Genomic DNA, 27,314 nt, shown 5'->3' with positions numbered 1-27,314 from the left:
TAAATTGTATGTTAGTATATTGTGAACAAGTTTTTTCTCTAATTAATGGTCTTGTGCCTAATGATAATTTAATTAATCTGTTTAGCTTGTTCCAGAGTTCAAAGCATTTACACACACATTATCTCAATTGCTTACAATAATAAGTATATATTATACTGTTAGCCTCCTCTGTTCTAGAAAATTTTTACATGTCAATAGATTTCATAATAACATCACAGTTATTTATACTTTGTGTTTTACAGGGTTTTCCCCAAATTTATTTTGTATAATATCTTCATAGGGAAAATAAATATGAGGTAATCCTTCTAAATTTTTATATACCCTTTTGATCAGAGGTTAGCAAATTTTGTATCAGGGATTGGCAAAGTTTTTGTGTAAAAAGCCAGATAGGAAATACCTAATATTTACCACTGTAAAAATTTAAATTTGCAGACCATACAGTCTTCATTGCAGTTACTCTGTCATAATCAGGAAGCAGCCATATGCAACATGTAAATGAATGGACATGCTATGTTAGAGTAAAATTTTATTTACACAAATTGTGGATCAAGTTTGGTACACAAGCTATAATTTGCCAAATCTCATATTGTATGAACTAAAATTTGGCTGTAGTTCTTGTTCTACAATCATTATCTTTTAAAACTTTGCATACTTTTGACCTTGTCTTTAGATATTTAGAATACAAAGGGAAATTAGATAATAGACTTTTTCTGTAAAAGGCAACCATTGAGGGTGGGGGGCAGGAAGCTGATTTTTTTTCTTTTATCATGGGTTTCAAAAATCTAGCCACTAATATAGCTAAGGATATAAAATTTTGCCTAGTTCACAATAATGTAAAATCTGAACTATTTCTACAGTGAATGACTTTTAAAACATTTTATTGTATCTTGCTAAGTCGCTTCAGTCGGGTCCGACTCTGTGCGACCCCATAGATGGCAGCCCACCAGGCTCTGCCGTCCCTGGGATTCTCCAGGCAAGAACACTGGAGTGGGTTGCCATTTCCTTCTCCATATTGTATCTTATTTTTATGTAGATATCAATGACAGTCTTTTCATATTTTTATTTGTTCTTCAGTCTTTATTATTTTCATTGATCTTAACCTCTTATTTAAATGTTTAAGTCATGTATACCGTTTTATGTTATAGCCAGCCTTCTGTTGCCTAGTTTGTACTTTAAATTTGTTGTAAACGTGGTATAATTTTAAAACTAGTATAAATCTAAAATTAAATTTGACTTAAAAAAAAAAACTTCCTTTTTAAAGCAAATTGACTTCAAAGGAGGATATGTCAGTGTTTTTGGCTTGGACTTTGGACTTTGACTTGGACTTTGGACTTCCCTTGGACTTCCCTATATCTTTTCATATACCAAATTATTATTCTCAAGTTGGTTTTATAAATAAGATGTGACCCAGACAAAAAGAGCACATCTGACTTCTGTCAGCAGTTGGGTACGTTGTTCCCTGAGTATTTCAGGCCCAGTCCCAGAGACAAGGAGTAATTTAGGTGCTCTGTCATTTTATTTTGTTTCCTCAGGTATCTAGCAGTTGTTAGAGGCAGTCAGCAGAAACAGCAGTCAAATCGCCTCTCTGTGGGACAGTTCCTTTCCTGTGCTTGCAGTGGAAGCTCTTAGCTATAGGAGGCAGTGTCCTCCTCCGCCAGCACTGTTTCTTTGCTGGAAACCCACTATCACAGGGCCCTTGCTCTTGGGCCAGCCTTGCACTTGCAGCAAGAATAAATGCAGCTGCTCAATTCCTACTGCATGGAAAGCATGTGATTTGACTGCAAATAAACTGAGTGTGTTTTTCTTGGGGCAGGGTGGTTGCAAATGAGTAAGTCAAAAACAAACTTATTGCGATGATAAATTGATCAAAAACGATTTTTTTCCAGACACTGATTCTGCAATTTTTCCAGTCACTGATGCCTACCTTACTTTTAAAAACTGCAATTACTCAAAGTAAAGAAATAGCAGTCTGATTGTTTTTACTTTTAAAAAACAGTGGCAAGCCAGTGGAAACCTCTCTACTTTTGAAAACCATGATTCTTTAAATTAAGGGTGTTCAGTTCAGTTCAGTTGCTCAGTCATGTCCGACTCTCGGCGACCCCATGAACCGCAGCACGCCAGGCCTCCCTGTCGATCACCAACTTCCGGAGTCCACCCAAACCTATGTCCTTCGAGTCGGTGATGCCATCCAATCATCCTATCCTCTGTCATCCCCTTCTCCTCCTGCCCTCAATCTTTCCCAGCATCAGGGGCTTTTCAAATGAGTCAGCTCTTCGCATCAGGTGGCCAAAGTATTGGAGTTTCAGCTTCAACATCAGCCCTTCCAATGAACACCCAGGACTGATCTCCTTTAGGATGGACTGGTTGGATCTCCTTGCAGTCCAAGGGACTCTCAAGAGTCTTCTCCACCACCACAGTTCAAAAGCATCAATTTTTTGGCGCTCAGTTTTCTTTATAGTCCAACTCTCACACCCATACATGACCATTGGAAAAACCATAGCCTTGACTAGACGGACTTTTGTTGGCAAAGTAATGTCTCTGCTTTTTAAAATGCTGTCTAGGTTAGTCATAACTTTCCTTCCAAGGAGTAAGCGTCTTTTAATTTCATGGCTGCAGTCACCATCTGCAGTGATTTTGGAGCCCCCAAAAATAAAGTCTGACACTGTTTCCACTGTTTCCCCATCCATTTCCCATGAAGTGATGGGACCAGATGCCATGATCTTAGTTTTCTGAATGTTGAGCTGTAAGCCAACTTGTTCACTCTCCTCTTTCACTTTCATCAAGAGGTTCTTTAGTTCTTCTTCACTTTCTGCCATAAGAGTGGTGTCATCTGCATATATGAGGTTATCGATATTTCTCCCGGCAATCTTGATTCCAGCTTGTGCTTTCTCCAGCCCAGCGTTTCTCATGATGTACTCTGCACATAAGTTAAATAAGCAGGGTAACAATATACAGCCTTGACGTACTCCTTTTCCTATTTGGAACCAGTCTGTTGTTCCATATCCAGTTCTAACTGTTGTTTCCTGACCTGCATACAGGTTTCTCAAGAGGCAGGTCAGGTGGTCTGGTATTCCCATCTCTTTCAGAATTTTCCACAGTTTATTGTGATCCACACAGTCAAAGGCTTTGGAATAGTCAATAAAGCAGAAATAGATGTTTTTCTGGAACTCTCTTTCTTTTTCAATGATCCAACAGATGTTGGCACTTTGATCTCTGTTTCCTCCGCCTTTTCTAAAAACCAGCTTGAACATCTGGAAGTTCACGGTTCACGTATTGCTGAAGCCTGGCTTGGAGAATTTTGAGCATTACTTTACTAGCATGTGAGATGAGTGCAATTGTGCGGTAGTTTGAGCATTCTTTGGCATTACCTTTCTTAGGGATTGGAATGAAAGTTGACCTTTTTCAGTCCTGTGGCCACTGCTGAGTTTTCCATATTTGCTGGCATATTGAGTGCAGCACTTTCACAGCATCATCTTTCAGGATTTGAAATAGCTCAACTGGAATTCCATCACCTCCACTAGCTTTGTTCATAGTGATGCTTCCTAAGGCCCACGTGACTTCACATTCCAGGGTGTCTGGCTCTAGGTGAGTGATTGCACCATCATGATTATCTGGGTTTTGAAGATCTTTTTTGTACAGTTCTTCTGTGTATTCTTGCCACCTCTTAATATCTTCTGCTTCTGTTAGGTCCCTACCCTTTCTGTCCTTTATTGAGCCCATTTTTGCATGAAATATTCCCTTGGTATCTCTAATTTTCTTGAAGAGATCTCTAGTCTTTCCCATTCTATTGGTTTCCTCTATTTCTTTGCCTTGATCCCTGAGGAAGGCTTTCTTATCTCTCCTTGCTCCTCTTCGGAACTCTATTAAGGGTATAGCTCTCTCTAATTGTAAATGGGGACACTTAAGGCACAGGTTGTAATAATACCTATGTTTATGCAAAATACCAATTTAGTTAGAAATATCTAGTTTTGAATTTTTTCCTTAATAGTATCTACTTCAAATATTTAGCCTGTTTACTCCATTTATCCTATAGTTTTAGGTCTTTTATTATTAGATATCTTTGAAAATCCTTCTTATAAACAATTAAAAGTGCCCAGTGAAACAAGTAAATATCCTTTTTTGTATTGGAGTGAAAAATTTTATAATTTCCCTCATTTTTCATCATATCAAATAGCCTGTATCCCCAGGTTTGTGTAATTATTTTCAAAGTAAAAGTGAATGCCTCTGGACAAATGTTTTAAAATCTGTGATTGGACATATTCCCATTCTATTAATTTGTGATTTTGAACAATAGGCAATATACTTTCTGAACCAAAATTATTTTTTAAGAGTTCACTTGGAACCATTCCTTGAGGCATCTAACCACTTGTCTATTGGGATGGAAACTTATAGACTGTATAATGGTATTGTCTCCCATGGTCCACCTTCCCCATGACCTGCTTTCTTATTGACTCCTCAGAAGAATCTCCTGAAGAAAGTACAATCCTATACCCATTCTACAGACAAGGACACTGAAACAAAGTCTCACAGCTAGAAAGTAAGCAAAGCCCCAGATTTTATTTCAGACATGCTGATGCAGAACTGGAACTCAGAAACTTACCACAAATGTAAGAACCATGGATGATTTTTAAAAAATTACTAGGTACTTTTCTAACTCAAAATTACTTGTATTTGAGCTGCTTTACTACTCATATTAGCACAGGATAGTCTGAAAATGCAATAATCAATCAATCTGATTTCTTTGGTTGTTGTTTTAACAGCATGCCTGAAAAGGAAGTGAAAGTATTAGTTGCTCAGTCATTCCAGACTCTTTGTGACCCCATGGATTTGAGCCTGCCAGGCTCCTCCTCTGTCCATGGAATTTTCCAGCAAGAATACTGGAGTGGATTGCCATTTCCTTCTTCAGGGGATCTTCCCGACCCAGGGATCTAACCCAGGTCTCCTGAATTGCAGGTGGATTCTTTACTGTTTGAGCCACCATGGAAGCCCAGTTATCGTGTCAATATTTAACAAATTAAACAGAAAAAAATTGCCTAATATAAATTTATTTTAGCTTAAATTTTCTTTATTTTTTCAGTTTCATATTGTGACCTAATTGTGTACCCAATGTTCCTGCTATGTTTGGCAAAGAGGCTCATTAATTCTATTACCTCTAGTAGGATAAAAGGGGAATTTTGAAATGGCTTGCAGCTACAGATCAATATGCTAACTCAATAGAGATAATTATTGAAATCACTAGGACTCCAGCAAGCTGTCAGCTGTAAGCAATCATTTTAGGCCTGGGATAAATCTGCAGAAAACACAAAGTAAACTTTAAGTGTATTATTTTAAAATTGAGAGTCAAATGCCTACAGTTATCTTCTGTTATTCATTTCCACAGATCTGTCATCATTGGTTCCTGATGATATATGTTGATTTTTAAACACTTTGGCCCACCAAGCTTCATATTGAAAGTTAATTGTTCGGTCTGCTTTTTTCCTCTTTCACTATCCCAGTTTTGTGGCTTATTTAATTAATAAATTTTGTTTATTTCCTTTTTATTTTTAAATATGAATATCCTATTCAGACTTAAGCATTTAGAGTGATCAGTCATGGAACTGTAGGAGAAACAGATGTCATATATTTATAAATAGAAGGTCCCATATATATACCATTTGTGTAGTACTTGAATTCTGTCTTAGTGATAAACTTATGTTTTGTTTTATAGTTTCTTTGAACTAGTGAGGTTGTAGTTATCATCAAGGACTCTCTTAATCGCTCTTAAATTTCACACAGCTTCCTGTTTCTCCTAAAAATGTTAGTAAAATACCCCTTTATCATCATCTGATGTTGTCTTTTTTTTTTTAAAATCTTCTTTCCTGGGATTCTTAGCTCCTTTTCAAAAATTATTCAATGGGACCTGAAATCTTATTATTTTCGTGAACTCAAATGGAAAGCTATTCTATTGTACATGCCCTGAAAAAAATCAATGGGGCTAAGCATTGCATCGAGCACATTTTTCACTTATGTTTTAAACTTCTGGGTCAGCATCCTAGGTATTGTAAGAAAATAATTAAAATAGAAAATTAATGGAAACTTTCACAAGGATGTTTAGACACACACACAAACACTTGCACACAGATTTATACTTCAGTATTATAGAGAAATAAATGAAGTGATTAGCAAAATTAGAATAAAACCTAGTGTGTAGATTCTGAACACAGTATCTTTATAAAACATGACAGCATATGGCTTCTTCCTCCAGTTCAGCAAAAAATACATGAAGTAAAAGACAAGAGGAAACTATAACATATTATATGAATAGTATGGCCATAAATGATCACTTAAGAGCCTCATGATTCTCTTTTATGAGAAAGGAGATATAACCTTATTTTATTTGGTATCTTTTTCCCAGGTTGTGAGTGCTGTTGCTTTTCTTTCATTGATTGCTTTTGGGGTCAATGGCTAATCATGTCTCCAAACATATTGCCTTCCATCTACAAATAAAATACATTTGTTTTTTTAAGTTGCATATAAATTACTGCAGGTCTTTGAGGAAAAATAGAAATGAAAGAACTTCAGATCCAAGAAACAATTACGTCTGCTAAAAACAGTAGCATACTAGAACAAATGGCTGGTTGATTTTCACAGATTCTTCCACTGTCTTGAAAACCAGAGACTGCTTTTTGTTTCCTGTTTGACAAAGTGAGACAAAGAGTGAAAAAAAAATAATGTGAAGTTTTCATCCAGGTGCTCAGATTGCAAATTTGATAACCAATTTAGTCTTTATGTAAATAGTTAATGCTAACAGATGAGCCTTACACAAAAATTGGTTTCATAGATGTCTAGGGACCTTTAAAGTTTGATGTATTATATGTCCCAGAGAAAAAGTATGGAAACTGGTTTCAAGGCATGACATTACATGTATTAATTTTAGAAGCAGACTGGCACACATGGCTAGTGATCCACTGGGGGATTTAATTTATTTTGGTTTCAGCAGTTTAGTCAGGTGTTAAAATGATAGATTTATTCTGATTCTAAAAGCTTTCTTTTGAAAGTCAAACTTCTATAGTCCAAAGAAAAACAATTCATTTGACAATGAAAACTTCTTTGAGGAATATATAGTGCAAATAAAAACAGCCTGTGACTGTCATTTGGCCTTTCTCTAGACATATCTCCTTTTTCTGATTATCTCTTTTTACCCTCTTTCATAATAGTAATTCTTTAAGATGTATCAGTAAATATCTCTCTAGTGCAAGTTTATCAAATCCCACACTATTAAAATTTTGGACCAGATATTTCCTTGTTATGGGTTCTGTCCTGTGTACTGAAGATTATTTAAGAATATTTTTGGCTTCTCTCCAATAGATAACAATATCACATACCCTCAGTCTTGACAATCAAAAATGTCTGCAGAAATTAACTGAGCCATGGGGGCAGGATTCAACACCACCCAGCAATGAAAACAGTTGCACTAGTATTTAATGTTATCTATTATATTTTTGGAGATGGATGGACCTAAGCAGATACAAGTAAAGTTAATTACTCATTTGTTAGAGTTGGGAATATACGACATGATGATTATTTAGAGAATGAGTGAATGAGTTACTAGAATAATTGTAGCAAGAATAATAATAGGTAACATTTAATTAATGCTTACTCTGCCAAACATAATTTTAAACAAAGTACGTTATCTTTTTAAAATACTTACATAAGCTTATGCAATAAGCAAAAATTACTTTTTCTATTTTATAGAAGTGGAAAGTGAGGTTTGGACAGGTTAACTAATGCTAAGACTTCTTTTAGTTGGCAAAAGAAGTATCATTTTGCAATATTCAAGGTATCAGTTTAGATAAGAGACATAATTTGCTTCTAACAGTGCCAGTCAGTTAGTGGCAGAAACTTTTGTTGAATGTATGAATTAAAAAAACCCTTGTGGGTTCAGATTCTTGACCTTCATAAAGATGCCACATATTTTTGTCATAATTTTGAATGGAAGTCTTCTGATACATGTTTCTTTAAACTAAAATGATTTCATAGATTCAAGTTTTAAGTTGAAATGATATCTTTAGGGTCATAAAATTGATGGATTGAGCTAGATGAGAACAAACACATACATAAAGCTGGCTTAAACTCAACACTCAAAAAAACAAAGATCATGGAATCTGGCCCCATCACTTCTTTATGGGTGAGAGATATTGAGACTGTTTGGCCAAAGGATGTCTACCTTTCTTCTTTCTTTGTATATTTTCAAGGCAGGGAAGTAATATTGTACTCATTTTATCAAGATTTACTAAAAGACACATTAAAAAATTTCAATAACAATTGTGCAAGAAATAAGGATTTTTTTCTTTCAAATCAACAGAATTTATTTAGGCCTATTTTTTGAAGCGTTATATTAATTATATGCATACAGGGATTCTCTATTTGAGTTTCCAGTTTTTAGAGGGTTATATTAAGAAGCTTTAACACAATCAATTGTATTGCCTATTTCTGAAAATTGATCTATAATTGCTGTTCATTTTTTTTAATAAAATAATCCATGCCCAAACAGAGTTACAATACCCAAATAAGTGTATGATTCTACCTCTCTTGACTCACTTGATGATAAAACCAAATTTTTATGCCAATTGTTTGGCTGGTCCATCTAAGTATCCCCTTACACACACACACACACACACACACATACAATTTATATATTTTATTTTATGTAGATTTGGAAGTATATGTTGCTTTATTTTCCCGTCAACACAGTTCCTTCCATTGCCTGTACCTCACTTCATTTTCAATTCATTTTTATAAGATCAAAACAAAAATGCAGAGAGATACAGATGAGAAAATAGAGAAATGCATTTTAGAAAAAAATATTTTTTATCTAGATATAAAAATAATTACCTTATTAAAAATACAAACTTACCACTTTGAAAAACAAGTTAACTCTTCTTTCATTACTATGGCTAAGGGGAATAATGAGAGCTAACTTGCTTCAGAGTCATGATAACTTTCATATCTGTAGACATATAGAAATAACTTAAAAGCTATCTAATCATTCAGTGGGTTCTCAGCTGGGGACATCCCTCCATCCCAGGAGACTCTTGGTAATATCTGAAGACATTTTTGATTGCCATGACTGGGGGTTGAGGTGCTACTGATCTTTAGAAGGTAGAGGTGCAGGATGATACATTCTATAGTGCAGAGGACAGCCCATACCGCCACCCAACAAAGAATCAGCAGATCCAATGTATCAGTAAAACTGAGGTTGAGAAATTCAAACATTTTATCGTCTAAGTCTAAATGATACATTGGATGTTATAGGTTGAAATGTGTCCTCCCCCAATAATTCATAAGTTGAAGTCCTATCCCCAGTGCCTCAGAATATGACTTTATTTGGAAATATGGTCCTTGTTGCAATTAGTTATAACTGGTTGCAGATGTACACAGTTAAGCTGTAATGACACAATAGTAGGGTAGGCCCCTAATCTAATTTTACTCATGTCCTTATGAAAGGGAGAGATTTGGACCCAAACACACACAGGAGAACATCATGTGAAAACGAAGCCAGATAGTAGGGTGATGTTTCAACAGCCCAAGGGCCCCTAAAGATAGCTGGCAAACCACCATATGCGCCTGGACAATCGTCTAACAGATTCATCCCCTGAGCCCTCAGAAGGAACCAACCCTGCTGACACCTTGGCCTCTGCCTTCTAGTCTCTGTGAACATTTGTTGCTGAAGCCATTCAGTTTGTGTTACTTTGTTATGGCAGCTCACACAAACGAATTCATTGTCTTTTAACTTCTGTTAACTGCTCAGTTTACTTCAAGTTTCTGCTTATGAACAACTCGGAAAAGTAAACAACAACAACAAATTGCCTGCAGTGACTGGCTAAATTTCAGTACAGTTAGCAATGCACTTCCCTGGCTTAAATCAATGTCATACTTGAAACTAAAAGAAAGATCACAAATACTTTGATAAAGGTGTGCCAAAATGGAAAAGAATATGAAAAAGAATATATATATATATATATATATATATGCATATGTGTAACTGAGTCAATTTGCTGTGCAGCAGAAATTGACACAATGTTGTAAATCAACTATACTTTTGTAAAATTAAGAAAAAAAAACTCAGTAGGGGTGCCAAGAACAAGAATTTCTTCTCATCAAATTTCTCTCAAGAGTCAATGTAATACATTTCTGAACCACTAAACACATTTTAACTCCTGAATTGCGACAAAATGTGCCTTGATTCTTGGACACTTTTTCTGAGTTAGGAGAAGGATATCTTCCTGTGGAATAAGTTAGCAATCAAAATAAAGAGCCAAAGGATGGACTTCAAGTTCTTTCTTCTTTCTACAAATTTCTGTCAGTCTTACGAATGCATATCTAAATATCACACTTCTGCTTCTCTTTTATTTATCCCACTAGAGTCACCTCATTTGGTTTGATGACTCCAAAGTAAACCCTTCAACTCTGTCCAAAGTCAAACTGTCTTTTTCTGTAAGACAAAAACTGTGTGTATCCAAATGCACGTGTGACAATACTATGGAGCAAATATCTTTCTGCCTTATTCCTTATGCTTCATTTTTTTTTTTTAATCTTATATCTTCTACTATTTTCACACTGTGAATGAGGCAACTGTTTCCTGGGAAGAAAATGGCAAATCCACACTGCAATCTCCAGTGTGTATGTGTCATACTCAGCTTATCTTCCTGCTGAGCAGTATCTACTCTTGTCATTCTGCCAAAGTCTCCTCAAGGGACTTTATCATTCAGACTGTCTGCCAGGTCTCTGTGGCAATTGAACATCAGATTTGATTTGTACTATTTGGTGAAATGATAGAGTAAATAGGTTGGTACTAAACTTCCATTTACTACTGATTTCTAATAATTTTCACCCCCCAAAACAAAACAATCCATTGCACACATTGGACTTTGGTTAGCCTTTTATGCTAACAATTGTCCCTAGAGATAAAGTTTATAGAGTAGGGTAAAGGAAGGTAATATGTCATGTTTGCAAAGAGGATGACACCCTTTCTTCTAGGCTTGTAGGCCTGGTTCTAATGCATTATACAGCACATGGGACCACCTCAGTTCAGTTCAGTCTCTCAGTCGTGTCCAACTCTTTGCGACCCCATGAATTGCAGCATGCCAGGCCTCCCTGTCCATCACCAACTCCCGGAGCCTACCCAAACCCATGTCCATCGAGTCGGTGATGCCATCCAAACATCTCATCCTCTGTCGTCCCCTTCTCCTCCTGCCCCCAATTCTACCCAGCATTAGCGTCTTTTCCAATGAGTCAACTCTTTGCATGAGGTGGCCAAAGTATTGGAGTTTCAGCTTCAACATCAGTCCTTCCAATGAACACCCAGGATTGATCTCCTTTAGGATGGACTGGTTGGATCTTCTTGCAGTCCAAGGGACTCTCAAGGGTCTTCTCCAACATCACAGCTCAAAAGCATCAATTCTTCAGTGCTCAGCTTTCTTCACTGTCCAACTCTCACATCCACACATGACCACTGGAAAAACCATAGCCTTGACTAGACAGACCTTTGTTGGCAGAGTAATGTCTCTGCTTTTCAATATACTATCTAGGTTGGTCATAACCTTCCTTCCAAGGAATAAGCGTCTTTTAATTTCATGGCTGCAATCACCATCAGCAGTGATTTTGGAGCCCAAAAAAATAAAGTCTGACACTGTTTGCACTGTTGGAAGTATTTTTTTCTTAATAGTTCAATTCCTGTCAGATTTACAGGCAATATGAGAAAATAGAAGAACAACTTAAATGACATAAAATGAATTCAATATACAAATCTGGAATGTTGAACATGCTGTAGAACAACTAATTGGATTTCTCCAACAAGTCAATGATATAGAAGAAAAAGTAAGGGAGCTGTTCTGCATTAAAGAAACAAGAAACATAGCAAACAGATGCAATGTGTGGATTGGATATTGATTCAAATCAACTAAAAAATCAGGGAAATTGAATTATGGACCAGATATACAATGCTTCAAATATTGCCAATTTTTGTTTAGGGATAAAAATGGACTTATTCTTAGGTTAAAACATGTCCTATATTTTTGAAAAAAATGAATATAGATGTAATTTGGAGGTGAAATGATATGATAGCAGAAATTAGATTTATACTACTTCAGCAAAGGAAAAAAAAAATGTGATAGATTTAAAAAATGGGGCAAAAATCTTGATGCTTGTTGAAATTGAGTAATGGGCATATGGGAGTTCATATGCAAGATTTCCTCTATTTTTTTTTTTTTTTTTTATTTTAGTTGGGGGCTAATTACTTTACAATATTGTAATAGTTTTTGCCATACATTGACATGAATCAGCCATGGGTTTACATGTGTTCCCCTTCTCGGACCCCCCACCCACCTCCCTCCCCATCCCATTCCTCCAGATCATCCCATTGCCCCGGCCCTGAGCCCTTGTCACATGCATCGAACATGGAATGGTGCTCTGTTTCACATATGACAATACACAAGATTTCCTCTATTTTTTTAATGAAGCTCGAAATTTTTTGTAACAAATGCAAAGAGTGAGGATACCAAGTTCAGATTCCCAAACTTTCAGTTCCAATTTTACCTTTCCTTCCAGATTTACTAGCTTTGTTCTGGGTTAACATTAACTTTCTAACCTCATTCATATATTCTGTTTTTTTTAAAAAATGACATGTGACCTTTTCATGTAAAGACAGTTTATATTAACAAATTTAAAAGGTAGATAATAACATGTAACACTTGGTAACTAATTATCATATTCTCACAGTTTTCACTACTGAAATATTCTTACATACATAAGCCTCATATATGCCAGCCTGTCCATAATATGCATGTGTATAATGCCAAAAACATGTTAGTCATGGAAAGGCATAAAGTAAGCTAGTTTCACTCCTATATACATCCCTCCCTTCTCTAATATCTGCTTTTGTTCAGAAAAATACATTATTATAAGAAATATTTTTAAGGTCAACTTTAAGATCTGTATGAATTTTCTTTTAAAATATTTCTGCTGTCAAAGAGAACAAGATAAACACCAGTACTTTTGAGCTTTTTATACAAAGTAATATTTGGACAGTTTGATATAATTGGCAAGGTTTCAAATAAATATTCTAAGCACCATATTTTGCAGATAATCTTTAGCTGAACTATTTTATCAATATTTAAGCAGTGTATGTTTAATTCCATTAAAATAATATTGCTTTTACAAATTTTATGCCCCTTGTATTCAGATCAGTTCAAGGTACTCAAGCCTAAAGGACAATATGTCCCTTTGGTGTGTATTCCCATACTGTGAGGGCTAAGCGAAGATATTGTAATCCTTACAGCAGTCAGTCATTAAAATACTGACAGGAAGTTCCCTAGAATGTTTAATGCATCAATGATTTCTGTCTTCATTTTTTATTATTATCTGGTAAAAAGATGTGGAAGAAAACAAATAAATGAAGTAGAAAGTGAGGAAATCTTCCCAAATGCAGTACTGCACATCCTGGGATAAGTGTGCAGGTGTTTCGTTAGTTGGGAGGCTCACGAAACTCTTACCCAGGATGTGGGCTAAAAACTGTTTTTGCCAATTTGTGGGTTGCAGAATTGACCATTTAGCAATTTTAATTGCAAATAAATTATAATTGATTTATTTTTACCTAACTTATAGAATTTAATACCCATTAGTTATCATTTCAGCAGAAATCCTTTATCTTTTTAAGATGACGAATGTTTGCCAGAGGAATTCTGCCAGATTATAGGATCATTGATTGGACTGGTCCTGATTCAAAATCCTTCATCAAATTTGGCTCTAATCTACACATTTATATGATAATATTCTAGTTATAACTAAATGTTCCCATATTGTACCTTTTGAATCAGACAGCACTTGCTTAACTCTTTCTCTCTCTACTTTCACACAGTGTCATTGTTGATTATGGTTTGAATTAGATTTCAGCAGGCTATGTAAATTGAACACAGCAACATTCATTTAAGCATCTTAAAAACACTTCTGCAAGCATTACAAGAAGACCCTTTAGAGAATTATCAATTTCTCAAAAGTGCTTCTTTTTGCAATGTTGTATGTTGTGTTAGAATTGAAAGATAACATTTGCTGAGGATGCTTGAATCCTCATTTTCCATCCACCTATAGGTAACACTTCTTACAGATGGTGAGAAAATTTAAATATAAAAAAGAAAGTCAGTTGTCCCTTGGAACACTACCCTCAAATCTGAATACCTACACTAGAATCAACCATTGTCCTAGAACCAAAATGGAAAAATAGCTTCTTATCTTCTCAGAACCACACCCACTTACACAACAATAAAAGGTGAGTACAAGAAGCAAAGCAGCAAACAATGGGAAAACTAGTTTGACTTTCTAGCCTAAGGACAGAGCTGGCCTAACAAAACCACACACAAGGTTTCCTAGGCTTGAGTGTCCCCAAGAAAATCAGGGCATCTTGATAGAAGAAAAACAGAGCCCAAAGAAGATATCTTCTGCTTCCCCTCACTCTTCGTTGCAACCCACATCTCCAGATCTAGTTTTTATCCCTTTGTTTGGCACAGAGAAAGCCCTATCATTCAACCCTATGGTCCATTCCAAAGGCTTTGCCCAAGGACAGTGGAAGAGGTCTAAGGAAGAGGAGGAAAAGAAAGGGGAGGAGTTTAATGTTCTGACTACAGATGTCTTTGTAGTTACTTCCATCAAGGGAAATGCTCTTGATGAATATAAGTTTATAAACATTCCATTAGGAATATTAAATTATATGACATTCACATAAAGCATTTACACATGATCATAAGGATTGCATAAAATTACATTTTATTCTAAAATTTTTTCTGTATAATAAAAAGCACATATTTTATTCTACACTATTATACACATAAAGTGCAGTCTTGCTATAATTCTGATTTGATTGAGTACCAATTATAGCAGATGTTAAGTAACTACCATGGTTCATACATCAAATTAAAATTTATAATAGGCAGAGATATTTTTGTGTATATCTTTTTTTTAAAAAAATTAGCTTATTTTGACAAAATTTGAGATTTATGGAAAGTACAATCAGCTAAGAATTCCCATGTATCCTTAATTCTTACTTCCCAAAAGTTACTATTTTGTCATATTGCTTTATAGTTTTCCTGCTTTCTACTTTTTGGAATATTTACCCCTAAGCACTTCAGTGTGTATTTCCTAAAACACAAGGACATTCTTTTATATATGCATAGTATAACATAGCCAAATGATTAAATTAATAGTGATATAATATTATCTGAACTAGAGGCTTTATTCAGAATGTTCCAGCTTTTCTAATAATGTCCTTATAGAAAAAACAAACAAACTTGGGTCACACATTGTGTTCAGTTGTTATGTCTCTTTGGTCTCTTTTTAATTTGTAATATTTCCTCTCTCTTTTTACACACACAGAACATGAACTCACACAGTTGGTCTTCTTTAAAACTACAAAAAGAATGAATGACTGCTGTCCACAAATCTATTCTTTTGACTTCTCAATCTCATTCCTAAATTCAATATACTACAACACCTGTACTGCTTTGAATATTGGGAAATGTATGGGGTTTGTAGTTGAGTGTTTAACCTCTACAATTGTTGTATGCCAAGATTTCAGAGTATTTTGCCTACTGAGAAGTCCGTTTATTAGTGCTTCTAAGTAGGGCTACTGAAACATGAGCTTGATGACTTTCTTTTCTTTCTTGTTTTTTAAGTTTTATTGAACTTACCGAGGCTTAGTTGAAATTTATCAATTTGACAATCTCAGCTTCTTATGATACAACCTTAAGGTTCATTTAGAGTTTCAGTAGATTAAACAAGACTTGTCTATTTTTAGTTATTCCATGCATAGCATTTGTTAAAATATCTTCAAGCTTTAACAAATGAAAAGCTATAATTTGGATACATAATGAAAGTGAAAGAGTTAGTCACTCAGTCATGTCTGACTCTTAGTGATCCCATGGACTGTAGCCCGCCAGGCTCCTCTATCCATGGAATTCTCCAGGCAAGAATACTACAGTGAGCTGCCATTTCCTACCCCAGAGGATCTTTCCAACCCAGGAATTGAACCCACATTTCTTGTGTCTCCTGCCTTGGCAGTTGCATTTTTTACCACTTGAGCCACCTGGAAATTGCCTCGTTCAGAACAAATACCAACAAACTAATATTTTACATGGCCAGATAAGTTAATACCAAGTGTCATATGCAGAAATAAAATATGCAAGAATACCCAGGAAACTACTTAAAAGTATCTACAAAGGGTGTGTAACTCTACTAGATAATAAAGCTTTCAATAAAGCAGATACCAGTCAAAAGTAAACCACAGTCCCACAGGTTGTGAATCCACCCCAATCACTAACAGGCCACATCCAGCATGGGTGGGGCTAGGTTTGGGACCTGCCCCACTAACAGGCCAACAAAGTCTTAAGGCACATTGGGCCAGTGGCCAACTATGTCCAGAACCAGCCCCACCCAACAGAAATCTAACACTTGTTCTGGAACCTTTAGGCCCTGTAACCAGGACCCATCCCTGCCTGCCAGTAGGCTGGCACTAGTCCTAGGACTTGGATTCACCCACCAGTGGGCAGGAAGCAGCCCTGGGTTTTCCTGAACCTTGACTCCACTCATAAGTAACCCAGCACTAGCCCCAGGGCCACCTAGGAGTTCCTCAGTCAGCCAAGCCATGGCAGGCAGCTTCTACATAAGACAGGACTGGGAACTAAATGGACTAAGGTCCAACCAAGCCTACCAGACTGCACAGATAGTCAGCTTTTCACAACAAAAACACCTGTACAACCATCATAGTGGGACCCCTAGAGCATATAACTCTGCTGATGAGAAGGGAGTGTGCTGCTGAGATACATAGGACTTCTACCACAAAAGATTACTTCTTCAAGTTCAGGAAACATAGCCAACCACCAGATGGATAAAAATAGCAATTAGACAAAATGAGGCGGCAGAGGAACTAGTTCCCAATGAAAGAACAAGATACAACAGTAGAAGAAGAACTAAGTGAGGTGGAGAAAGGCAATATAACCAGGCAAGACTTTAAGGAAGTGATTCTAAAAATAAGCAAAGAACTTGGGAGAAGGATAAATTCACAGATTGGGAAGTTAGAAGTTTTTATCCCAAACTTGGAAATTATAAAGAACTCACCACCTATAGAAAAAAAGGATATAATACATAATATACCAGGGAAACCCAATTCAGCATTATAAAGGTCATATATGACAAACTCACAGTTAACCTAATACTCAATAGTGAGAAGTTGAAAGTATTTTCTCTAAGGTCAGAAATAAGACAAGGATGCCTGCTCTCACAACTTTCATTTAACTTAGTAATGGAAGTCCTAGTCACAGTAGTAATAAAAGAAAAAGAAATAAAAGTCATAGAAATAGGAAAGAAAGAATTAAAGCTGTCACTGTTTACAGATGACATGTTACTATATATAGAAAATCCCAAAGATGGGACCAAAAAACTGCTAGAGTTCATCCGTGAATTTGACAAAGTTTCAGGATTAAAAATTAATATAGAGAAATCTGTTGCATTTCTATACACTAACAATGAACAAGCAAAAAAAAAAAAGAAATTAAGAAAATTATCCTATTACAATCACATCAAAAAGAACAAAATACTAGGAATAAATCATTCAAAGGAGGTAAAAAACTGTACTCATATAAGACACTGATGAAAGAAACTAAAGACAACACAAATAGATGGAAAGATATACTGTGATCATTAATTGAAAGAAGTAATATTCTTAAAATACCACACTGCCCAAGACAATCTACAGATTCAATGTAATTCCTATCAAAATACCAATGGCTTGGACAACAAGGAGATCAAACCAGTCAATCCTAAAGGAAATCAACACTGAATATTCATTGGAAGGACTGATGCTGAAGGTGAAGCTCCAATATTTGGCCACCTGATGTGAAGAGCCAACTCATTAGAAAAAACCTTGCTGTTGGGAAAGATTGAGGGCAGGAGGAGAAGGGAGCAACAGATGATGAGATGATTGGGTGACATCACCGATTCAACGGACATGAATTTGAGCAAACTCAGGGAGATAGTCAAGGACAGGGAAACCTGGTGTGCTGCAGTTCATGGAGTCACAAACAGTCAGACACAACTTAGCAACTGAACAATAACAAAAGAACAAATCATTTTAAACAGAGTGAAATAAGCCAGAAAGAAAAACACCAATACAGTATACTAACGCATATATGTGGAATTTAGTAAATCAGTAAAGATAACCCTGTAAGCGAGACAGCAAAAGAGACACAGATGTATAGAACTGTATCTTGGACTCTATGGGAGAGGGTGAGGGCAGGATGATATGGGAGAATGGCACTGAAGCATGTAAATTATCATATGTGAAATGAATCACCAGACCAGGTTTGATGCATGATACAGGGTGCTCAGGGCTGGTGCACCGGGATGACCCAGAGGGATGGGATGAGAAGGGAGGTGGGAGGGGGGTTCTGGAAGGGGAACACATATACATCCATGGTGGATTCATGTCAAAGTATGGCAAAACTAATACAATATTGTAAAGTAAAAAACAAATTAATTAAAAAATAAAATAAATAAAATTTGTATGGAAACATAATTTTAAAATTTGTACAGAAACCGTGAATAGTCAAAACAATCAATCTTGAAAAAGGAAAGCAAAACTTGAGGAAACCCTCTCCTTGATTTCAGACTATACTATAGTAGTCGGAACAGTATGATACTGGCACCAAAACAGATGCGTAGATCAATGGAACAGAATGAAGAACCCAGAAATAATCTCAGGCACTTATGCTCAATTAATCTATGACAAAAGAGGCAAGCATGTACAGTGAAGAAAAAGAATTCTCTTCCATAAGTTGTGCCGGGAAAACTGGAGAGCTATACGTAATATACATCCAATATATATATGTTGGAATACTACTCATCCATTAAAAAATAAAACAATGAAATTTGAAAAAGAATGAAATTTTGCCATTTGTAAAAATATAGATGGACTTGAAGGGTATCATGCTAAGTGAAATAAGTCAGACAGAAAAAGACAAATATTGTATGATGCCACTTATATATGGAATGTAAAAAAGAATATAACTAATAAATATAACAAAGGAGATACACATAGACACAGAGAAAACATACTAGTGGGTTGTCATAAGAGGAAAGAAGGAAAAGGGATAAATTAGGGGTAGAGGATTAAAAGGCACAAACTTTTATGTTTAAAGTAAACTACAAGGAATATTGTACAGCACAGGGAATATAGCGAATGCTTTATAATAACTCTAAATGTACTATAACTTCTAAAAAATGTGAGCTACTATGTTGAACATCTGAAATACATGATATTATTGTTGCTGTTATTTAGTTGTTCAGTCGTGTCTGACTTTTTTACAACTGTATGAAATGTAGCCCACCAGGATCCCCTATCCATGGGATTTCCCAGGCAAGAATGTTGGAGTGGGTTACCATTTCCTCCTCCAGGGGATATCTTCCAGACCCAAGGATTTAACTTGTGTCTCCTGCATTGGCAAGTGGATTCTTTACCACTGAGCCATCAGGAAACATATAATATTTTACATCAACTTCAGCTCAATTTTAAAAAAAAGTCATTGAAAGAAGTTTTGGACTTGTCTCAGGATATAACCTAGCTTGGACTTAAGAACTCCATCAAAAATCAAAAAAGAACAAAACAAAGCAAAACTTGACCACCTTTAGCTTCTTTATTCTTAGAAGCTGTTTTGTGATGTCCTTAGTCTTAGAACAGTAAGAACAGCAAGAACAGCTCTTTTAGATGTTAAATAGGTCGTGTCTTTATTTTTCTTACTATGTTAGAAATTAATTACTTCTCTTGTCCTATTTAAGCAAAGAAAGAATTTGATTGATTTTTTCATTAATTACAATCATCATTATTCTGCAGATATATAACTTCATTCAAATTTCTTATGAACTTAGAAATCTATTGACCTCCACTGGACCTACAGCATTTTAAACATTCTATTGCTTATTTTACAGATTCTTAAAATACTCACTATAAGTAGTAGGAACAATGCCATATGTAATGTAGTCCCCAAACTCAATTATTTTTGGTTTAATATGGGAAAAGTCTCCCCTGATGACCCAGACTGTAAAGAATCTGCCTGCAATGTGGGAGACCCTGCTTCAATCCCTAGATTAAGAAGATCCCCAGAGAAGGTAATGACAATCCACTTCAGAAATTTTGCCTGGAGAATTCCATGGATAGGGGAGTCTATCAGGCTAAAGTCCATGGGATCACAAAGAGTCAGACACAACTGAGTGACTAACACTTTCATGGGGAAAAGATGTGCAACGAAATAAAAAGCATTATGAAATGGTCAGTGCTATGAACAGGAGGGTAAGAGAGAAGGAAAGTCCCTAACTCCCTTATTTACATTGTGTTGATTAAAAACTTGAGTCACCAAGAAAATCTTAAATTATTTCATTTTCAAAATGATTTATTAAGAACTGGCTTTATAAAAGGTGGAAAGATAGTAAAACTTGTGGGGGGTGGGCAGGAAAGGGCTTTGCCAATGACTCCATTCTCAGTTCAGTTCAGTCGCTCAGTCATGTTCGATTATTTGTGACCTGATGGACTGCAGCACATCAGGCCTCCCTGTCCATCACTAACTTCCGGAGTTTACTCAAACTCACGTCCATTGAGTCGGTGATGCCATCCAACCATCTCATCCTCTGTAGTCCCCTTCTCCTCTCACCTTCAATCTTTCCCAGCATCAGGGTCTTTAAAATGAGTCAGTACTTTGCATCAGGTGGCCAAAGTATTGGAGTTTCAGCTTCAACATCAGTCCTTCAAATCAACACCCAGGACTGATTTCCTTTAGGATAGACAGACTGGATCACGTTGCAGTCCAAGGGACTCTCAAGAGTCTTCTCCAACACCACAGTTCAAAAGCATCAATTCTTTGGTGCTCAGCTTTCTTTATAGTCCAACTTTCAAATCCATACACGACTACTGGAAAAACCATAGCCTTGACTAGGAGGACCTTTGTTGGCAAAGTAACATCTCTGCTTTTTAATATGCTGTCTAGATTGATCATAACTTTTCTTCAAAGGAGTAAGCATCTTTTTATTTCATGGCTGCAGTCACCATCTGCAGTGATTTTGGAGCCCCCAAAAATAAAGTCTGCCACTGTTTCCCCATCTATTTGCCATGAAGTGATAGGACCAGATGCCATGATCTTTGTTTTCTGAATGTTGAGCTTTAAGCCAACTTTTTCACTCTCCTATTTCACTTTTGTCAAGATGCTCTTCAATTCTTCTTCACTTTTTGCCATAAGAATGGTGTCATCTGCATGTCTAAGGTTATTGATATTTCTCCCAGCAATCTTGATTACGGCTTGTGCTTCATCCAGCCCAGCATTTCTCATGATGTACTCTGCATATAAGTCAAATAAGCAGGGTGACAATATACAGCCTTGACGTACTCCTTTTCCTATTTGGAACCAGTCTGTTGTTCCATGTCCAGTTCTAACTGTTGCTTCCTGAGTTGCATACAGATTTCTCAAGAGGCAGGTCAGGTGGTCTGATATTCCCATCTCTTTCTGAATGTTCCACAGTTTGTGGTGATCCACAGTCAAAGGCTTTGGCATAGTCAATAAAGCAGAAATAGATGTTTTTCTGGAACTTTCTTGCTTTTTCGGTTCTTCAACAGATGTTGGCAATTTGATCTCTGGTTCCTCTGCCTTTTCTAAATCCAGCTTGAACATCTGGAAGTCCACGGTTCACATACTGTTGAAGCCTAGCTTGGAGAATTTTGAGCATTACTTTGCTAGCGTGTGAGATGAGTGCAATTGTGTGGTCGTTTGAGCATTCTTTGACGTTGCCTTTCTTAGGGATTGGAATGAAAACTGACCTTTTCTTGTCCTGTGGCCACTGCTGAGTTTTCCAAATTTGCTGGCATATTGAGTGTAGCACTTTCACAACATCATTCCATTCTGGCAGTATTAAAATCTTATCTAATACTCATCATACAAGTACTGCTGGGGATAATGGTTGAAATAAGTTGAAGAGAGGCCAAAATTTTGCATCACTTCAGCATTTGGCATGTGACATGGATAATGCTGAAACATGGCTTCATAGAATCTGAGCAGTATAAGTTTCCTAAAAAAAAATTAGCCAGAATGTAAATGATAAGTTATGAAAAACAAGCCAAAAGAAAATGGATGCTATTTTTAGACTGGAGGTAAAATGCCTAATATCAGGTGAATTTTAATAACGAAGCTGCTTCTGACTGTCCATGGCAGATATCAATCTATTAGGTTAATTTCAAAGGTTGAATTTCTGAATGCAATATCAAGATTAAAAATCATGGTCATCATTTGCTTTTTCTTTTTAAAGATTTTTAAGTAAAACCATAGTAAGAATATTGAATTATTCAGTAATAATTCAATATTGAATTGCAAAGTTCTGCAATTTTTTTACTCAAAAGTCTACAGAGATTTTTCTCAGAAATAGTGTGTATTATTAATAAATATTCAGGAAGTAAACACAAGTTGTCTAAAAAAGAAATGGATACTTTATTGGGAAGAAAAATCATCTTACGATAATTATATGGGTATTTTGAAGGCCACTAGGCTCATTTGGACTTCAGCAAAGAATATGAGCCTGAAAATTCTGATAATTTCACTAGACACTGACCTCCAGGCATACTTCATTACTGAAGTCCTTGAAAGAATGGACCAGAGAAATGTGTACTTCCCACCAAGCACATTAATGTGAAACCAATTTAAAATGTGAAATTAAAATTGAGAATGCATTTAGATTCTGTAATCAGTTAATTCTAGGCAGAACTCAACTCTAGCCAGAAATACTGGAAACTGAAAACAAACGTAAAGTGTGTCCATTAGGATCTGTATAGAGATCCTAAATAGTCTCCTTAAGTCAAAATTAAAGCAGCCCTTCCCATAATTTGAGGCTTTACAATTTTTAAAAGTGGAGATTTGTGTTTCCTTTTTGAAAGAGACACAATGTATTACATGCATGTGAGGATTCTCTTTGGTTAGACTAGGAATAAACAGCTATGAGAGAAATCACTGACATGGTTACATTTGCAAGTAATGCTCCAAGCAATCAGAGACAAACAGAACATTTAGGAGATGTGTACTGCTTGAAATTGCCTGTAAGGCAGGATTAAACAATGATTATAGAGGGAAATATTATGGCCTACACTGATTTAAGTGACTAAGTTCCTTATAAATTCAAGACTCAAAGAGACAACAGGACACCACATTGTTGGATGACAAATATGAACTTGATTTCTAACAGTTTCTCTAAGATATTTTAACCCTCATTGAATTTGGTGAAGACCTTTATTGGGAAGCCAGTATCTCTGAAACCCATGTCCTGTCTTTCTAACTAGTAGTTCCCCTGCTTAGCCAAGGTGGATCTATCCTGTGATTTCCAGGTTATGCCTGAAACTTATATCTACTATGATCTTTCCTATGTGTACACACCTATGGTAAAGTTTAATTTATAAATTAGGCACAGTAGGTCTTTCCTGTAGCTCAAACTGTAAAAGACTCTGCCTGCAATTCAGGAGACCCAGGTTTGTTCCCTGGGTTGGGGAGAGCCTCTGGAGAAGGGAATGGCAATCCACTCCAGTATTCTTGCCTGGAGAATCCCATGGACAGAAGAACCTGGCGGACTAGAGTCCATGGGATCGCAAAGAGTCGGACACGACTGAGCGACTAACACTGCTACTACTACTACTATTAGGCATAGTAACAGAATAATTGAATTTCCAGCATTACTACCCTCATGCTTTGGGACCATCATTAAATAAAGTAGAGGTGACTTGAACACAAGCTCTGACAGTTCATCCGATCACTGAGATGGCTACTAAGTGACTAATAGATAGGATATGTGGTACAAAGGGATGATTCACCTCCTGTGTGGGAGATTTCATCACATTCCTCAGAGTGTGCACAATTTAAAATTTATGAATTGCTTATTTCTGGAATTTTTCATTTAATATTTTATGGATAAAATGGTAATGATAACCAAAACTGCAAGGAACTAAAACCAAAAGGAAGTTGCAGATAAGTGTGGACTACTGTACTGAAGAAATTATACATAGATTTATACTCTTGACTTCCTAGATGATTACAGCTTAGCACTGGAATCCCATCCCATTGCCTTGGTGACCTGATTTAGGGGGGAGTAAAGTGGTGAAATTCAATATCATCCTGTTCAGGGGCCACTTATTGAGGGAAATGTCACATAATTGGTAAGGGTAGGGAAATTCTAGGATGCTAAACATCTGAGTAAGCACACTGCAGGATATAATTAGGGCTCATTTTACCTCTAGAAACATTTAGATCTTTTCTCCAAAAACTCAGCTTAGAAAAGAGTTTCTATATCTTGCGTTGATCAACAGAAAATTGAAGAAATCCTTAGTTGAACTAGGAGGGGCATGAATAAAACAACTCTCACCATCCTTCTTCTTCAGTCACTATTATTAGGTCAACTAGAAGGGGCTCTTCTTTCTTCCAGAGATTCAACAATATCAAGCTTATTAGACAAAAGCCAAATTATTGATATCTAATATATGAGAGTCTCTGAAGTGAGTACATAAAAGGATTTATAAAGAAATAGCACCAGCATTATACATTATACATAATATGTTTAAGAGATAAGATCAATTTGTGTGAAAAGGAAAATTAATATTTAGAGAGGGCCCAGAAGTCAATGGGTAGTAAGATTGCAGGGGCCCAACCATTGGTAGAGATCCACATTGCTAAGCTAATCAGGAATGACTCTGATTAGAATATGATATCCGAGTAGGATCTTCATGGCAGAATTTTTTTTCTTTATTTATCTATTTTTTTACTTTACAATATTGTATTGGTTTTGCCATACATTGACATGAATCTGCCATGGGTGTACATGTGTTCCCCTTCCAGAACCCCCCTCCCACCTCCCTCCCCATCCCATCCCTCTGGGTCATCCATTTTGTTTGCTGGAAAAATTAATATTGTTTCAAGAGTTTAAAATTAGCCTGGACAAAGGAACATACAAGGTAATAACATTTTGGCCCATGAAATAATGTAATCTCTATATGGAACTGTGGATAAAACAAGAAATATACCTCCAGCTGGGCTTCCATGGTAGCTCAGATGGTAAAGTATCTGCCTGCAATGCGGAAGACCCTGATTTGATTTCTGGGTTAGGAAGATCCCCTGGAGGAAGACATGACAACCCACTCCAGTATTCTTGCCTGAAGAATCCCCATGGACAGAGGAGCCTGGCAGGCTACAGTTCATGGTGTCACAAGAGTCAGAGATGACTGAGCAACTAAGCACACAACACACATACCTCCAGTTACATGAACTTTATTTTGCAATTATTTTATTTTTCTATCTTCTCCTATACCTACAATTTTTTTCTTCAATATTTCCTCTGACTTTGGTTTTTGATGTCAACATAATATTTTCTTTTGTTGGTTCTATGATAGGTTCTTTATTATATGTCTTAAGTGAAAGCATGTAAATAAGTTATCAACTTGTATTCCTTGGCTTTTTCACTAAGGAATTATTACATCTTAATTAATTAAACATCCAAACAAACTCTTTGATAGTAAGGCACTCTCTAATACCCTAGAGAGATTCAGTAAGTCTGGAATCTCAAAAACACTAGTTCAGTTCAGTTGCTCAGTCGTATCCGACTCTTTGCAACCCCATGGACTACAGCACGCCACGCCTCCCTGTCCATCGCCAGCTCCTAGAGAAACTCAAACTAATGTCTGTCGAGTCAGTGATGTCATCCAACCATCAAATCCTCTGTCATCCACTTCTCTACCTGCCCTCAATCTTTTCCAGCATCAGGGTCTTTTCAAATGAATCAGCTCTTCACATCAGGTGGCCAAAGTATTGGAGTTTCAGCTTCAGCATCAGGCCTTCCAATAAATATTCAGGACTGATTTCCTTTAGGATTGACTGGTTGGATCTCCCTGCAGCCCAAGGGACTGTGAAGAGTCTTCTCCAACACCACAGTTCAAAATCATCAATTATACAGGAAAACAATAGCATGGGAAAGACTAGAGATCTCTTCAAGAAAATCAGAGATACCAAGGGAACATTTCATGCGAAGATGGGCTCAATAAAGGATAGAAATGGTATGGACCTAAGAGAAGCAGAAGATATTAAGAAGAGGTGGCAAGAATACACAGAAGAAATGTACAAAAAAGATCTTCACAGTCCAGTTAATCATGATGGTGTGATCACTCACCTAGAGCCAGACATCCTGGAATGTGAAGTCAAGTGGGCCTTAGGAAGCATCACTACGAACAAAGCTAGTGGAGGTGATGGAATTCCAATTGAGCTATTTCAAATCTTAAAAGATGATGCTGTGAAAGTGCTGCACTCAATATGTCAGCAAGTTTGGAAAACTCAGCAGTGGCCACAGGACTGGAAAAGGTCAGTTTTCATTCCAATCCCAAAGAAAGGCAATGCCAAAGAACGCCCAAACTACCGCACAATTGCACTCATCTCACATGCTAGTAAAGTAATGCTCAAAATTCTCCAAGCCAGGCTTCAGCAATACGTGAACCGTGAACTTCCAGATGTTCAAGCTGGATTTAGAAAAGGCAGAGGAACCAGAGATCAAATTGCCAATATCCGCTGGATCATCGAAAAAGCAAGAGAGTTCCAGAAAAACATCTATTTCTGCTTTATTGACTATGCCAAAGCCTTTGACTGTGTGGATCACAATAAACTGTGGAAAATTCTGAAAGAGATGGGAATACCAGACCATCTGACCTGTCTCTTGAGAAACCTGTATGCAGGTCAGGAAGCAACAGTCAGAACTGGACATGGAACGACAGACTGGTTCCAAATAGGAAAAGGAGTACGTCAAGGCTATATATTGTCACCCTGCTTATTTAACTTATATGCAGAGTACATCATGAAAAACGCTGGGCTGGAAGAAACACAAGCTGGAATCAAGATTGCCGGGAGAAATATCAATAATCTCAGATATGCGGATGACACCACCCTTATGACAGAAAGTGAAGAAGAACTAAAGAGCCTCTTGATGAAGGTGAAAGAGGAGAGTGAAAAAGTTGGCTTAAAGCTCAACGTTCAGAAAACTAAGATCATGGCATCTGGTCCCATCACTTCATGGGAAATAGATGGGGAAACAGTGGAAACAGTGTCAGACTTTATTTTTTTGGGCTCCAGAGTCACTGCTGATGGTGATTGCAGCCATGAAATTAAAAGATGCTTACTCCTTGGAAGGAAGGTTATGGCCTACCTAGATAGCATATTTAAAAGCAGAGAGACATT

The 27,314-nt window shown here is 36.6% G+C and overlaps 2 long non-coding RNA genes across 2 annotated transcripts in view; both read right to left on the bottom strand.

Annotated features, from left to right (window-relative positions):
* LOC145544982 (uncharacterized) overlaps positions 1 to 27,314 on the bottom strand; it is a 117,496-nt gene that overhangs the window by 62,923 nt on the left and 27,259 nt on the right. The gene's annotated exons all lie outside the window — the stretch shown is intronic.
* The window catches only part of LOC145544983 (uncharacterized), a 33,895-nt gene continuing 27,034 nt past the window's right edge, over positions 20,454 to 27,314 (bottom strand). The window contains exon 2 of the long non-coding RNA XR_014081777.1: positions 20,454 to 22,134. This is a non-coding gene — a long non-coding RNA (uncharacterized LOC145544983). The remainder of the gene's footprint in view (positions 22,135 to 27,314) is intronic.

The sequence above is a fragment of the Giraffa tippelskirchi genome, chromosome 4 (assembly GCF_054371585.1).
Source record: "Giraffa tippelskirchi isolate mGirTip1 chromosome 4, T2T-mGirTip1v1.2.pri, whole genome shotgun sequence".
Classification (NCBI taxonomy): Eukaryota; Metazoa; Chordata; class Mammalia; order Artiodactyla; family Giraffidae; genus Giraffa; species Giraffa tippelskirchi.
This window is presented reverse-complemented; position numbering and strand designations above follow the sequence as displayed.